Genomic DNA, 17455 nt, shown 5'->3' with positions numbered 1-17455 from the left:
GCCACGTCGAGCACAGAGGTCACAACTGTCCAAGACTGGCTAAAGGAACAGCTCCATTGTCGGGAGTTTAGTTCAAGCATGGCTTAAAGAAAAAGGCCATGAAGCCAAACAATTGAGAGAAAAGTAAAAGGTAGTTGCGAAGCAGTTCCAAAAGCAGTTCCCAGCCTGATTACTATAAACAATTAGACTCTCTCAGGCATCATTCTATAAACAATAAGGTTCTCAGACAGTCTTCCCATAACAAGTGTAACACCCTCTCTGGGAAAAGATGGCACCCTGGGAACAGATGTGGAAGTTTTGGGAACCTTTCATATTACGGTGGGAACACTGGTTTACTTTTGTGTAAACAATTGTCGGTATTGTAAAACAAAAGGAGTGGTTAGAGTTTTCTCTTAGCCTATCGTAAACCTGGATTTTGGAATATGCATGAAGTTAATTAACACTGTTATTTAAAGTGACTGATCAATCAATAAATCGGAGTTCAATGCATTAAAGGATGGTCGTCTCCCCCTCACTTCAACACTCCATCACATCCCCACAGCACTGGGCAGGGCATTCCCAAAGCTGGGCAGGGAAGAGAAGTCACTGTGTTATTTCTGTGCCAATCAGCCTGGCCTGCCACTGCATGGTGTGTCCATTGCATCATGAATTTTAAGGTCAGAAAGCACTACTTTCATCAAGGTGTATTTTTTTCTCTATTCACCGACTAAGTTGAATTATGGAGCCTATCACCACCACCACAGTTCAGCAAAGGGTCATCAGTTCCTCAATTAGGACTTGTTTTGATTGTGTTCACTCACAAAAGAGCAGCTCAGCCATTTGGAGACCTTCCAGCCTGACCCATCTTCCAGAGAGTCACTGGAACTGAGGTTGGGTCCTCCCTGATTTCATCTGGAAGGAAAATAACACAAAGACAGGCTGGAGAACAGGAGCAGTAGAGTAGGCCACCTCATTACTAAGACAACTCAAATCATGATCCAAGAGAATTCAATAGTGATTTTTAAATTCAGTGCATTAAACCAGGACAACCTAATAAAACCAGTTTTCCACCCTAAGTATTGAAAAAGAACAGTGGAATTATCGCTGCTTGCTGGACCTGCTGCCCAGCTCAGTAGGATTTCCCATCCTTTGCTGAGAACAAATACAGAGCTGACAGAATGTCAATGTGTGGTACTAGGCAATGAGAATCATTTAGATTCCAAACCATCCCATCCTAATCCTCTCCTCCCCACCAGCCGAGTTATTCATGGGATAACCAGAAACACCTGGGTACAAGGAATTTCCTGCTGCAATTCAGCCTTAATTTCCTCAGATAGTAAAAACCTAAGGCTCACAAAGGTGAAAGAAACCAGCAGTCAATCAAGTAAATCACCACCACCACCACTGCAGCAGTGATAGTACATTCTAAATTAAATTTTAATTCCCACCTGATGGTTCACTGGGAGTTACTTATACACAAACCATTCATCTGACCCACCTTTGTATTTCAGGCAATTTGTTGGAGTCCCATTAGTTATTAACACCCACCTAAGTTCCAGAACACCTTTTTTTTATTTTTCTGTGTTTGTGTTTGGAATGAAAATCAGAAGCAAAGATAGCAATGTCTGCAGGAATTTGCTGGACAGATGCATTAAGGTGCACAGACAATGTTACTGTGGAGAGCAAAGAACAACAAGGCCAAGAAAACTTCCAAGTTCACGCTTAAGTATAAACAAGACAAGTTTGGGATCTTTAATTTTTATTCATTTTGGGATTAGAGAGAGCTTATGGTGCTTACAGGGATCATGAGTAAGTGACAAAGGTCACCTCTCCCTATGGTCAACAGTCAACAGCAAAGATTTCTGAGAGTTTGGCACAAACACACAGAGAAGCTGTGGCTGCCCCATCCCTGGAAATGTTCAGGGCCAGGCTGGATGGGGCTTGAAGCAACCTGGGATAGTGGAAGGTGTCCTTGCCCATGGCAGGGATTGAAAAGAGATGATCTTTAAGGTTCCTTCAACCCAAAGCACTCTGTGATTCTATGATTCCTCAAAGAAGGCCAGACATTAATTAGAAATGGTGATCAGGGCTGAGGAATGTGGCAAGAGGGGCATTTCAAACCAGCACTTTCAGTCTCTCATCACCTGGATTAATTAATAAAAAAAATAAAAGTAATCCAAGTCCTGAAAGCCAGATTTTTAAGAGCAATATTTGTGGAATTTCCATTTTTACAGACTCAGCACAGCATCTGCAGTCATTTCTGCTTGCAATTCTGCCAGATCTGTCAAAGTAATGCACACAATTAAAGTATGTTTTTGGCAAAATGTATTGCAAAAAAAAAAATAGCTTAAAAGGGGAGAAAAAAGTGAATTCAGTATAAGAGTCATCCAAAATTGCTGACATTCCTTTTTCCTTCTCAGGGAATTTAAATATGAATAGTCACAAATGCCTGTGAAAACTGGATTCTGTATCCTAGGAAGATGCTTTGCAAGGCAGCTTCTGACACTCTCAAAGACTGTTAAGACCAGGGAGCTTGCTGTGCTCGCCAGGCAGGGGCTGTGTTAAGAGACAGCTGCCAAAACCAAAGGAGTGAGCCCTTCCCAGAGAAGGTGTGGTTAGGTTTTATTGATGGGACGCGAGTTTCAACAACATCTCCTGCTGCTCCAGCAGCCCCAAGCACCGGGAAATGTCACACTGCACTTCTATGGTTGGAGCCCCTTTACCTTCTGGGAGAGATGAGAAATAAAACCTTCTCCATCAGCTTTACAATTCTTTAGAGCTGAAAAATGCTGCGGTGATCAATGTGAATGCAGTAGCATCTTTTGGAAGGTATTTGCTCTGATATGTTGCAATGTGGGCTTTTAAAGGAAACACTATTTTAAAACAGTGTGTCATTTGTGCCTGAAGAGCAACAGTGTGGCAGCTGGAATGGGGATATTAGGGGCTCGGTTAGAGATTTACACCCCAGTTGCCTCTCACATCAAGATCAGTGCAAGGCAACAGATCTTTCCAAACTCTCAGACAAAGCAGCAAAATAGGTGTCAGTGATTGTCAGTGCCAAAGGCAAAAAGAAGAAAAATAAATAAAAAAAAAAAAACCTTCAACAAAGCTGTATGAAATTCTGTCATTGCAAAATAGGATACAGCAACAACCAAACTGCCAGTGTGAAATTCATGTGGTAAAACAGGAATCCTGCACTCACAAGGAGAAAACAAAGCAGACACTGCATTCAGGTCTTTATCCTTTCTGGTTTCTGCCATGCTAAAAAGCTGACCACAGCCTGCAAAGGCTCCCAGAGTCCCTGCCACCATGACACTCACAGAAACTGCTGGGACCTTCTCAAGGAGGAAGAAGGTCAGCAGATATCTCTGTAGAGCCCAGCTCCTTATGGGTCAATGAGCTCCTTGGGACCCTGCTGAAGTGAAATTAAAAGGGTGCTTTTAAAGCTACCTGGGCAGCATTTCGAATCCACTTGGTCCACATTTCTCAATATGGTCAGAAAAGCTCTGGAAGGGGAGAAATTCTGAAGTAAATAATTTCCACAGACAAATTCCAGCCTCTGATGCACCAATTTCCCAGCAGTGATTCCTTTCCTCCTGTAATGACACACACATGGACAGCCATGTCCAGCAAACAGTCTCTGAGAAGGGAAGGGTGATGGGTGGACTGAACAAGGACTGCACCAGGAATAACAAACACACCCATATGGAAACAATTAGAGCTGTTTCTCAAGGGAGGAGATCTCTCTCTGCTTCTTCAAGCTTTTCTTTATATTCCTCCCTTGCAGCTAGCCTGAGCAATTTTTTAATTCATAAACTATATTATGTAGGTGGGATTTTCCAGCCTCCTGCCTGTTTATAGTAATCAGGATTGCCTCTGTCAGGATATTATGTCTATTTTAAAATGTTTATCACTCACTACTTCAACCAAATTTGAAAGAATATCTGTTGCCCAGCAACAGAAAAAGCTGCTCCTGTTTCCTGTACAGAAAATAGGAGTTTAATCACCTAATGTCATCCTGTTCACTGATAATTAGGCAAAATATGTTCAAGGAAATGCCTTATATTAAAGTTACAGGAATTAATTTTACTTCCACATGTAGGATCACATTGTGGCTTCTCCTCTGTGGTTTTTGGGGGAACTTTAGAACTTACTGCATAATGAAAAGGTTTTCTCCTAAGTCCTATTCACTCAGGACAGTCTCGGAGCTTAATTCCAACCAGGTCATGAGAGAGAGGGAGGAACCACACTCAGATCTCTAGAAATTCATCTCAACACACTGACCACAATGTGAGCCCCTCAGAACTGTGTGCAGATATTTTCTCTGCTTCCCATGACCAGGAGATCTGCCTGACTCCACAGTCCAGCTCAATGGCACACCAGTAATGCTCCTTGAGGTCTGCCCTTCCACGTGGTCCTCTTGGCCTTAATTCAGGTGGATTGTCCCAAAATGTGGCTGGGTGAGACAGTTATTCACTGCCTTGGATGGCACTGACGATCCCAGTGAAGCCTGGCCCCATTGTGCAAAGGATGATCAGAACTCGCTCCTCCAGTGCTGTTCTCAGTGCCTGGGAGAGGAAGCCACAGGCATCCTGAACAGTTTAGAGTCTTCATAAAATGAGAGCAATTAATTTTAATCCCCACTAGATGGTGCAGGAAGTCAATAAATGTCAATCGTCCGCTAACACTGGACTTGTCTTTCAAGTGCTTCCATATTCTCCTGAAATACCTCATCAGATGGTTTCTTTCATGAAGCCCTAAGCAGGGTTTGAACCAGAATCTGAGCAGCACCTGAACTCCCTGCTGTGCACCAGAAAGAGTTTTTAAACACCTTCTGGGCATAGCTCTGTGTTCGTACATTATTATTTTGAAAAATAATAAAAACAATATCTATCATTAATAATAATATCCATATAGGAGTTGCTTGCAAGACTTAGCAGAAATCTATTTAAAATCTAATCTGCTGACATTTAAAAATTCTCCATGGGATTTAATAGGCAACTGCATCCTTATTCTATATTAAGGTGGTTTAATGTATCAAAGGACAAGATCTGTTATTTTATAATTAGATTGTGAATGATTTCAAAATACAGACTGTACAGCTTCTTGTACAAATGCTCTAATTCATGGTTAAAGATCTCCAGGATGCTGGAATAACATAAAAATATACATAAAGATAATAAAATCCTGATGTATTTTATAATTATTTCTGTCTTTCAAGATTATAATAGCTTCATACCTCCAGTTCAGTTTTTGGACTCTCAGGCCATAAACCAGAGGGGTCTTGCAGGATCAATATGCAAGTTATTTAGAGGACTGTTTGATGCACATATGATTTTCTGTAACACTGACACATGGCAGCACGTAGATCTAAACCCAACAACCAAACATGCACACATTGGGGTAAGGATGAAAGAGAGAATGAGCATGGCAGATGTTAGTTGGATCACATAATGCTTGGCTGGAAGGCACTCAGATACTCTCTGGTGATGAAGGTGGAATAACATCCTGTATAGATGAGAAAGCAATTTACCCAAGGAACTTGCAAGCAAATAAAAAAATGCAGTGCCATACTCACAAAATGAGCCCTCTCTCTTCAGTCCTAAATTCTGCCACGAGGCAGTGCTGTGAAACATCTAAATCTATATGGATCAGACGAATTTCCAGCTCTGAACACAAATCAAATCCAAAGAGATAATGAGCCAAACAGAGACATTAATTATTTTTTATGCTGTCATTTATTTTGCAACATTTAATTAATGCCATAAAAATATATACTATACATTTTCAATAAAGAATTTAAAGTACCACAATCAAAGATCACATGACCCTAGTTTCATTATGAAAAGTACCTGGATTCAATAAAAGGAGGACATAGCTTTATCCAAGACATAAATTTGGTTCAGGCAGCAATATTGAGAAAGGTTAAATGGTAAAGAAAACTAATCTCTTAAAGCAATATGAATCATAGAAAAAGAGGTGGTGGTAAGGCGCTAATAAAAGTCAGAGCTGTAATTTTCTTCTCACAGGAGCCATGGCTGCTAGGGAATGTGCAGCCCTGTGGGTGCCTTCCCAGCACTGCAGGAACTGCAGGGCCAGCAGGGAGCAAACACACAGTGTTAGGAGCCACACCTGGGAAAGGATGATGGGGGAGAATTTGGAAACACAGGATGCTTAACAGGGCTGCTTTGCCACCTTCAAAGTGCCACTGGGGTTAAATACCATGGGCATGTTGTCTCCTGGTGTCAAGGGGTGCAGAACTATCATTTGTGTGGAGCTGTGCCAGTTTAACCCAAACAGACAGCTCAGTGCCAAATATTTCCAATTAGTATAATTGCTTATTTATATTTTTGAAGCCAGTTTAATCAAAGACAGTTTAAAACTTCTTCACTCTTCACTGTACACTCTCTTTGCTGTCAGCCTGAAAATGCAAACCCACCAAAGCAAGTTGTTTTCTTTGCCATTTGTCCTAGAGCTTTAGACTTTGATGAGTTCAGAACTTGGAGTCCAGCTGAGAAGATCCACCTCCCAGTCAGTACATCTGGCCAGTCACTAAGACTTGTTAGCATCCATTTAGACACATGCAGACCCTTCATGTTGTTCTGGTTTGCTTCTCACTTGTTTCCAATATTTAATGTAAACTTTGGCATGTTTTGAGTTCAAGTTTTTAAATTGTCTTTTTGGAGGGACAAATTTGGTCTGACTTATTTTGGTTTACTTTAGTCTTCCTGAGCCCAAACTGGAAAAACACACTGATGTGGCAAGGCTGTCAAACAACAGTGATTTAAAAGTCTGTGTCTTGAAACCATTGCTTCCTGAAAGGTGGAACTGCAACGTGTCTCCTCAGATTCACTCTCTCATTAGGAAAATGCAGTCTGGTTTCCCTCCTGCCATCAGAGAAAGGCTGATTCTGAAAGCCAGTGCTCGCGAAAGTATGAGAAGAAGACTTGGATTAATTCTGCTTCTTTAACAAACCAGTATGTCCCTGTATTTTCCTGACACCTATCTGAAAATCTTTGCTGCACATTCATTATCCTGCTACCAGTTGCCTGAAACCCTAACAAGTATCTCTGGCACCAGCTCTGTCTCCTAGCCAAAACTCTTTGATGAAAACTTTAGATGCACAGGCTGGAATTGAGTTGGCTCATGAGGGAAGGCTGATACTTCCCAGAAATAAAAATCCCAGCTCTGTTACTCACCAGCTGGATGTAGATAGAATTTGCTCATACTCCTAATAATTTCATATATGGGCATCAACCAAACTGTGAAATGGCTGAAACTTGAAACCTCCTGCAGTGAAGCCTCTCTGGATTGAAAAAGAAAAAGAGCTGAGTGGGTCTCAAGTATTTAAGCTCTTGATCAAACCAGGGAGCTCCTGGCATGCTGGCTGTGCATGCCACATGACCTTCTGTCATGCCACTCTCCCTCTCATCCACCCTTAAACTTGCAGTAAAATATTGGATATGTTCATAATTTCTCTAACCTTCTTAGTATTTATTGCCAGATCCTGAGGAAACTGTTCCAGCATCCCTTCATTTCCATTTCCCTGACAGCTCTGTAGCTACATTCAGGATTTATTTCTTGAAAGTACAGACTAAGTCCTAGACACAATCACACTACATCACTGCCCTGTGCAGAAGTTGTCTTCACATTCTGCTACATTCCCTGCAATTTTCTCTATTATCTTAACACTGAATTTTTATTTAATTACATTAATTCTTCTTTTATAGCTGAAAGCTGCTCTGATAGCCAAAATAGAGATATTTGAGTTGTACATTTAAATGTTTTAATATAGTTCCATGTCTCCTGTATGCCTTCTTAAGAAATAGATTTAGTGTCTAATAGTGTCTGGATAATGGAGTCCAGAAGCCAGGGAGAATGAGCTCCTTCAGCATGTTTTACACAATCCAGAGCACGGACAAATAGCATTATAAGGCAAAATAATAAATACCTCATGTGATACACTGCAAGTACTGCCTAAAGAGAGATACACATCTTTAGGATGCACATCTGACAGAGGCCTTTATTCGATAAAATCACCAAACTCTTTTCTGATGAACCCTCTTGCAGCCTCAACAGCTCAAATCTGCTTATTCCAGCTGCAGTGTTCTATTCCTTTGCTTCCCATGCTATAATCCCCTCCTCGAAACAGTCAATAGCAATTCCTACACACTGCAAACTGACCATAACCTCCTCATTTTCATTCAGTAATTACCTCAGTCAGAGAGCAAAACCAGGGTGCCCTTTGCCTTCTGAACAACTGCTTTCACAGCCGTGGAGCTGATTTAAAGGAAGGAACGTGCAAAGCAGAGCTGTGTGTGTTTCACAGCAGCCTCCAGCTCAGCCATCTGCAGGGAGCTGCACTGGGGCATGGCACAGCCACAGGGACCACACCATTTGCAGCAGGAGGGGGACATTTCAGCCTGAGCAGAATGCCCTAAAAAAAGCAACAGACCTTGACAAGCTACTATAGGTATCCTGAATGCTTAAAGCTATATGATACGAGAGCAGACTACACAGAAACAATGGTCCTTTACCAAGAAATAATGAGTTTCCTACAAACCAAAGTGATGATCTCCTATAATCCTCTTCCATGACCATTTCTCCACCTTAGATTCCTCCCTCTGTCTGCTAGAAGTCAGCAAAGACCTGATAATAATAAAACCCCCGCTGTCTGCTTTGTTTTCAAACTGAGGTGATGGCAAGGATCTCTGCAGAAAACAAAGCCTTGCTGCTGATGAAGTCATTTTAAAACCATCTGTCGTAATTTACTGACTAATGAAGTGAAGGCTTGCTCTCCCCAGCCTCACTGCAATTTGCCATTTTTTGGCACATATATAAAACAACACTTGCCTCCTCTAGCAGTCTCTGTGACAGTCTTGAGGTGACTGTCCAAATATTCCTCAACCCTGGCAAATGTAAAATCACCAAACATTGTTTGACCCTCACTGAAAGTCATTACAATAGAGTTAGTTTTGCAATACTCTAACTGCAATTTTTCTCCCAGAGGCTGTGTGTTGGCAGTGAAGGACAAGATCACACAGAATACACAGCAAATCCAAGTAAAACTGGAGTTCATTGCAGAATTGATTGACTGAGGTTCAGATGCAACTCAAAAGGTGAAACTATGTGTTACCTCACCATCACCTCTTTTATCTTGTACAGCAATTTACCGTCCTTGACTTTGAATCCTTTCCTCTTCTCTTTTTTTCTTTTCTTTTTTTTTTAATGCTTGTTCATTTCTTTTGATGTCTGAAATAAAATCATTCTGCTGGAAATACTGCAGTTAATATGTGGGAATCCAAGCAGCATATTACTTGTGGAATCCCATCTGATTTCAGGTACATCCCACTGACCTCATACCCCATACACTGGCAGTTAGATTTTGTTTAGAAAATGAAGAAAGAAAAATAATACAGAATCATAGAATGGTTTAGGTTGGAAAACACCACTAAGATCATCAAGTCCAACAGAAATATGAGAAGAGTTTATTCAATTAAAAAGAAATAGCCTGATCTTGGCAGAATTTTCCCCTTCTAGTTCAGGGAGGTTTATAGCTCGCCAGTAGCTCAGTCTTCATCCTTTGCACATTTTTCTTTCCTTATGTCTGTAACTGCCTTCGATCCTGGCAGGTAAAATGATGTTGGGACTGTGAGCACTGAGGTACACAAGTATGCTGACATCAGGCATGAAGCATTGCACCAGGAGGCTGAAAACCGTGTTTATAGTGTATCATTTCAAGAGTGGAATGCCATATATTTTCTTTGCTTTTTGTAGCTTTCTTTAAAAAGTCTTCATGGAGTGAGCTGCTGATTCAGCATTGCCTCCTGGTGAGCCATGAGAGGGTGATGATCTGAAACTGAGACCCGAGATCCAGCGCTGGAACAGATCCTTAGATCAGCAGAGTCAGCCTTTTGCTATGGCAGGAAGCACATCATGCAGGCCTTTGGATGGCTGAGGTTTTCTGAGGTGGCAAGCAGAACGCTGTTGATTTTTGCAGTTGGCGAGACAGCAGGAATAAGGCAGGGCAGGCTGTCTGAGCCCACCCAGGCAGGGCTGACCTGGCCCTGGAACGCTTCCCGCCGTTATTTACGACAGCCCCGTGGCCACGGCCGCCTCCTTCTCCAGCATCGGCTGCCAGCTTTCCCTCTTTTGGCACTTAGTAAGGAGAAAATTCTTTTTTTTTGCCAGGTGAAATGTATTCACTGAACTCAGGGTATTTAGTAGTAAATTCTGGCTCTGGCTTTGTTTAATGCTACTTTGGTCTAGTGCAGTTTGTCCATCTGCTCCCCTGGTGCTGCATCCGTTATGGGTGCTGAGATGCTCATTTTATAGCTCCTGGTACTCCCTTCTCTCTCCTGATGTGTTCTGCTGACTGATTTCAGAATACTAGCATGTTTTCAGATTGCAAGGATCTGAAAATCATTTCAATGCTTCCAAACATTGTCTGGACATTTTCTAGAAGGTTTTTCCAGCCTGTGTCATCTGCTTTGAGCATGATTTTTGTGGTGCTTTGCACCTCTCCTTTGAGTCCTTTGTCACAGGTTTAATGTCACTAGTTCAGGACAGACGTGGTTTAGATAAAAGCAGTAGTTTTTCTGTAGCCTCTACAACTGAAATTTCAGTCTGTATAATTTACTTCAGTGTTTTGCCTGTAATTCACATTGTCTCTGCAGCAATGGAGCTGTGTCATCATGTGCTTTCAAAGGCTGCCAATTCCCTTTCTTCTCCTGCATAGCTCAGAGGAAGTCAAGGTAACCTGGCAGTCCCTGATCTGCCCATCTGGTTTGCTTTCCCTTTCCTCTTTGCATGTTCCTGCCTGATTTGTGTCCAGTAGTACTCTGGATTTTATAGACTCCCTTTTAATGAGGTTCTGCAAACCACTCCTGGCCAAAAGGATGCAACCTTTAAATCACCACAGCACACTGTAACCATTTTTTTCCCTAAAAATTGTGACATAAGGTCTTCCCTGGATGCCAGGACTGCTCACAACTCTATTAACCAAAGCAATGCCTGCATTGTTTTTCTTCACGGTCTTACACACCTCTTCCTGGATAACAGCAAAAGCTGCCTCCAGAACAGAGTAGCTTATCACAGCAGCATTTACTAAGGAGTTCCTGTCTTTAACCTCAAACCAGAACTCACAGTGCAAGATAAAGCGATGCCAGACCGCAGAGTTCATCTCTAAGATTGAGGTATAAGCCTTGGAGCCTGGCTCCATTCCCAGGCAGATGCCAGCCATAGCCATATCCTGCTCAGAAGGGGTGGCCAGCTCCAGTCTCTCTTGCTTGGCTGTTGTTCAGCGTTAGGTTCATAATAAAGCTCAGTGACAGATGCAATAAACCTTGTTCTCATCTACCTCCCATTGCTACCAGTGCAGTGTTATGATTTTTGTCAGATACTTCTTGACTCTTCCATCTCTTTCAGTGCTTAATGCAGCTTCTAGTGAAGCACTGCCATCAAATCCTACACTGAACTTATTCTAATCCTTTTTTTTGCCATTAAGGGAAAAAATAAAAGCAGTTTAAATTGGGAATTCAGTTCATCTGAGTCCTCCTTCTCTCCTCATGTCTGTTCATGTATACATAAAAATGACAGATTAATTTATTTTTTTTAACACACAATGACAATTATTTAGCACTCCTCCACATTACTCCAAATTTGAGGCAAGCAAGTCAATAAACTGCCCATGCCACCTTCACAGCAGCAATGTGGTCTACACTTAAACAGTCTGACAGGCAACAAAACATTCCCAACCCAAAGCTCTTCCAGAAGTGTCCCTAAGAGGCATTTCCAGTAGCACAGTTTCAGATAAACCTTAATCAAAGTCTAAAACTGCTGTTCAAATGCAATTTAAACTCCACCTGCTGGCTGAGCTCCTTAATGGCATCATATCTGCCCATACAGATGGTAAAGGGGCTTAAGGATGCTCCCCTTCCAGTGCTAAGGGGCTTAAGGAAGATCTATGACACATCCCATTAAGAAAAATACCAGGCAAGACTTTCTAAAGTGATTAATGATCTCTGTAGCTCTGTTTAATAGAAACATGTCTAAAAGATCTGATTTGCAAAATCACTAATCACATTTGGCAAAACCAACACTGAAATACTCTGAAACACAAATGGGTCTAAGGAGAAGCAACAAATGTCCTCTCAATTTAAAAAATGGAATGTATTTCATGAAGAAGGCTTGAAATAGGGGTTTGATGACCAGATGTTTTGTTTCCCATATCCAGTTTCCAGAGATACACTTCAAGTAACTAGAACACTAACTGTACATACATACACACAGAGAACACAATGCACACATGTGACAATGAGGGATTTGTGCAGAAAGTTCACTTTTAATTCCATTGGGACTCCTATATGCCTGTGTTTTTACAAAACTATACATTGAAAGAAAATTAGGATATTTTTTTATTTTAGTACCTTAAAATCAACTTCAGTGGGAAAACAATCTGTAGAGCAGTTTAAGAATATGAGGTGCATTCAGGAAAAATGTTGGGCATTAGTAAATTTTCCATGTGTGATAGGGGTAATTTAGCACAGAACTATGCATCTTCTATTTTCTTAAAGCTAGCCAGACTGTAGAAAAATGTTATGGTACTAATGAGAAAGAAATCTCTGAGAATTCAGTGCATGGCATACAGGAAAATCAAAAATTAATTTAAGAGGCATATTTCCTAGCTATGAGGGTTATTGACAACAATCAGTACAATCAGGAAGTCATCAAACACTGACTAGACTCTTTTCAAAACAGTGCATAAAAAGATATTCATTTCGTTTCGTGTTCATATTTCATATTAATTTATTATCCAATAAACAGTTTATGTGACAATATTTATATTGCATGAATTGTTTGGAAAGTATTCACCACAACTATCACCCAGAGAACATTTTACTTTCCATAGCTCAATTTGTGGGGAGGTCAACTGACACTTGAGACTAATTCAGCTTGCCTGGTTAATCCACAAGCTTCAGAATGACCCTCTAAGCACTTCCAAACAAATACCCTGGCTCATTTCTCTCTGATATTCACCCCAGTGCTTTCCATAAGCCATTTTAATGGATAAAAATGTCATCAGATAAATTAGCAAGAAGCAAGTAGACAAGAATAACATATTCTGACATGAATTGTAGGGCTTTATGTAAACACACATACATAACAAGAATATATATGTTACAGGCACCTGCTGATTCTTTCTGTGCTTAGTGACAGAATCTGAACATGACAGAAAGATGGAACTGCTCAGTTGGTAATACCCTGTTATGCTGATGCTGCTTGCCCCTTCAAAAATAGCATGGGAGGACAACCATAGTGCAAAGAAGGGAAGAAAAAAAAGCAAAGCAAAGCAAAACTCAGCAATAATCATAGGGTTTCTCATTAACATGTGTACTCTTTAAAAGCTCAGGTCCTGAGTAGCTGTCAAGAAACCAAGACTTTAGTTAGAAATAATAAGTTTGGTTCATACCCTCAGCATCTGCACCCCATCAGCCCACCCAGCCTGTTGGAATTAGCAGGAGCAGCAGAGGCTTGGCCAGACAGGTAAGGCACTGCAGGGGATTTCAGCTGCCCAGAGCCCGGGGCTGCAGTACAGGTGATTCCCATAGAGGGAGATGTTGCTTTGTTTCTGCCTTACTTCAAAATTTTTCTGTCCATGTCATGGGAAAAACTCCATGTGCTCCAGTCACAGCACAGACACTTCCCAATATGTAGATTTTTAAGATGAGCAAAGCATTCATCAGAACTTGTCAGTCATGTCTATTACTGAATTAAATTTTCATTTTCCTGCCATGTGGCTTTTTTGAGTCAGCATTCCTGAATTTACAATTCCTGATTGTTTTCTTAACCTGCCCAAAGGAGCCCATGAGGATGCTCAGAGGGCTGGAGCATCTCTGCTACAGAGACAGGCTAAAAGAGATGGGGCTGTTGAACCTGGAGAAGAGAAGGCTCCAGGGAGACCCACAGTGGACTCTCAGCACTTAAAGGGAGCTTATTAAAAATGGATAGAAACTTATTTCAAGGGCAGATGTCCTATCCTCAGTGATAGGACAAGGGAGAATGATTTTAAACTAAAAAAAGGGAGATTTAGATTGGATGTTAGGAGGAAATTTTTTCCTTTTAGGGTGATGAGGCCATGGCACAGGTTGCCCAGAGAAGCTGGAATTGCCCCATCCATGGAAGTGTTCATCTGGGCTGGATGGGATTTTGAGCAATCCCTGGTCCTAGTGGCAGGTGAGTTGGAATGAGATGAGCTTTCAGGTTCCTTCCAACCCAAACCATTCTGGGATTCTATGATTCCTAAAGAGGGATGGAGATGGAAACTGTTCTTACAAAGCAATGAAGCAGCTACTGCATTCCCAGCACTCTTTGGATCCTTCAGCAACAGACAGGCTGACCACATCACTTGGCACTTTTGACATGAACATATTTCTGTGTCCATCACAAATAGCTGGCACCATCACTTCCTCATTCTGTACCTCCACACAGAGAACTTCAAAATAAGCAGAAGGAATAATGGGCTGTCTCTGATATAATGAATTATGAAACTCAGGTTAAACTGAGGACATTACCCTCTGGTAAGCGATAGTTTGCTATGACAGCCAATGATTTTTGCATCTGCAAAAGAAGTTTTGTTTAATTCAAGGAGTAGAGTTTGTCTGATGAGATGGATGTGAAGGCACCTGGTTTCGCTGCTGCCTGGTATTATGGTGGACTCTAGTTCTCTTGCCTCCTTCATGAACCATTTTCTATATAATGTCTGCTGTCCAGCACAGGAGCTTTTTTAATTAATATTCCTCAGAGAGGTGATCTGATTTCGCTTTTGCAGGAAGAGAAATGGGTCTGCTTTAAAAATAACCTCTTATATGAAATGATGCATCATAGCAATCACATGCAGAACAGCAGCAAGGAAATTATTCCATAGCAATGGCCACATCTTAATAGAAGATCATCTCCTGGACATCTCCCCCTGCATTTCTGCAATTATCAACTATGTCTCCTACCATCTGCAATTATATAAAATCCCTCTGGCAAATACAGCTATTGCTTACATGGAAAATTAATGTAGTGGAGCAATGGGACCTAATAACTAAATATAAGAAATGTGAGTTATTACTACATTACTATCTGCCAAGCTTTACACCAGCTACCAGGAACCATTGAGATGATCATTATGTGAAGTAATTTTGAATTCTTTGACTTAATAATATAAATCATAGCTCTTAGATTTAATATTTTCTTTGCACCATAATGCAGAACTTTCCCCTGCCACTTGCCATTAAAAATGCAGCAATGCAAGAGGCTGTTTTCAAAATCAGAAAGGCATAAATTGATCTGCTCAAAGGACAAGGTGGAGTCATGTTATGTTGGCAGCAGCTGTGACCACAGGAGCAATGGACAAGTGTTCCTGCTCCCTGGTACTCCAGGGTGCATCAGGCTTGTTTCAATGCACACTTCTTCCATATTGCTCAGAAAGAGGCATTTAAGTTTCCTGATCCCCCTGTGTCCTACTGCTGCTGGGCTATTGGTTTTATAAATCAAAAAGCACTTAGATTCTACTTAGAAGAAGCAGGTTTTGAGGTGTGTCATATTGCAGGTTAATATTATCCCTAATCTACAGCTTAATAATGATTTTACAAACTTCGGCTTTTTCTTTTGTCCCAGCATTCATTAACTCTGTGAATGATTTCCCAATCTTAAAAAGGTGCAGTTATTATAGTAGCTCTCATTTTCATCTTAAAAATGTAAGATATTTGCCTTCTTTTTTAAAAAAGTGACATTTTATTTAAAGTATTTTCAAAGCAATTAAACATTTTCTGACAGTGGGTATAAACATTGATAAAAAATTTCTGTAACTGACATTTTTCTAGAAGAAAGCAATGACAAATGGCATACATGTTTGAAAATTTGCACAAATATCATCTTGGGGAAAACAGTAAGAGATCGCCTGCCTGAAAAGATTTGGAACAAAGTAAATTATTGGTACTAACTTATCTCTGTCTACCAGCCTAGGAAAGAAATCCTAGACATCCACTTTTTGTGCCCTGGAAGTATTAATCTCACCATAACATATCAGCACCAGTCAGCACTTCTGCTACAGAACAACATGCCTGGCAAATTAATAGAGCCACCAGTGCCTTGACAATGTCAAGGCAGGAGGAAATGGTCTGAAGAGGGAGGATATCCCAATTGTCATGACTTGGATGTCAAAACAAAGATCGACTGTTTGAAAATGAAATTAATCCTGTTCACCTGTGGCAGATACAGAAAGGCTGAGTGTAAAACAGCAGCTCAGTTCAACAGTCAGCTCTCAGGTTTTGAACTGTGCTGAAACCAAACTGCAATTCTCTGGTGGTCTAGATAGAGATAAAAAGGGATCACTAAAATCAATGGATGTGACCCTGAACCAAACAGGTATCAAACATACCATGCTTCCAGCACCAGTTTGTGGGCAACCTTAGCTGCAGAACTTCCTGATCTTGATGGGCTAATTTTGAATAACAGGGAAGCTGAATTTCCTCAGAGTGGCTGGAAAATAGAGGGAAGTGAAAGCAAAGGCCTGGCCCACACTCATTCAAGTCCTGTGGTGTATCATTCCTTGGGATGGTAATGACACCAGCAGATTACAGCAATCTGCTGGAGGGCCAGGGGCAGCCCTCTGCAAGTCACAGCTAACACTCCCCAGGGAGCAGGGGAGCTACTCTGCAAGTCACAGCTAATACTGCACAGGCAGTAGGTCTGTGGGTCACATCAGGAGCGTGAGCACTCAGTGGATTCAGTACAAAGTCACTGTGCCCCTCTGATGGTGAAGGCAAGAATGGCACTAGCATGATGCAAAGCACGGGTATATTTATCTGTGTCACTGTAACCTGAAGTTAAGAAGCCTGGATTAGTCACGTGGCCTGCAAAGAGAGAGGAGGCTGAGCAGCTGAAGGAGGTTCAGATAACCCTTTCTGAGAAGCAGGTCGTGTCTGAGCAATCTGTACTTTCTTTTCACCATGTGAAGGTTGAAGGAAAACAGCAGGGATGTGCTGGTTAGGCACATAACATCCTGAAGGGATATTTCAGCAACCTGCAGTAACCTAGGACATGTATTCTCACTAGCCAATAAACATACACAACAAATACCACCGTCACAAAGAGGTGGCACATTTAGAATTCAGATAGCTATCCCAAAGCCAAAATGTTTACCTAAATTTAAGAGGATTACCCCCAGCCACAGCCCTTCCCAGCTGCTCTGCCCCCTCCCAGGTGATATTTCCTTCTCCACCACCTCTGCTGCATAAACAAGTTAAGTGTTTGTATTCTCAATCACTCAGAACTACAAATAGTCCCTTGAGGTTCTTAGAATTGATTATCGAATCAGAGTGTCAAAATAAAATAAGAGTAAATAAATGTAAGAATATGAACTGTTTATATTAGAAATAAAGGCAGTGGAACCCTGGAAAGGTGCTTTTTATCATTTTATAGATAA

The sequence above is a fragment of the Ammospiza nelsoni genome, chromosome 16 (genome assembly GCF_027579445.1).
Source record: "Ammospiza nelsoni isolate bAmmNel1 chromosome 16, bAmmNel1.pri, whole genome shotgun sequence".
Taxonomy (NCBI): Eukaryota; Metazoa; Chordata; class Aves; order Passeriformes; family Passerellidae; genus Ammospiza; species Ammospiza nelsoni.
This window is presented reverse-complemented; position numbering follows the sequence as displayed.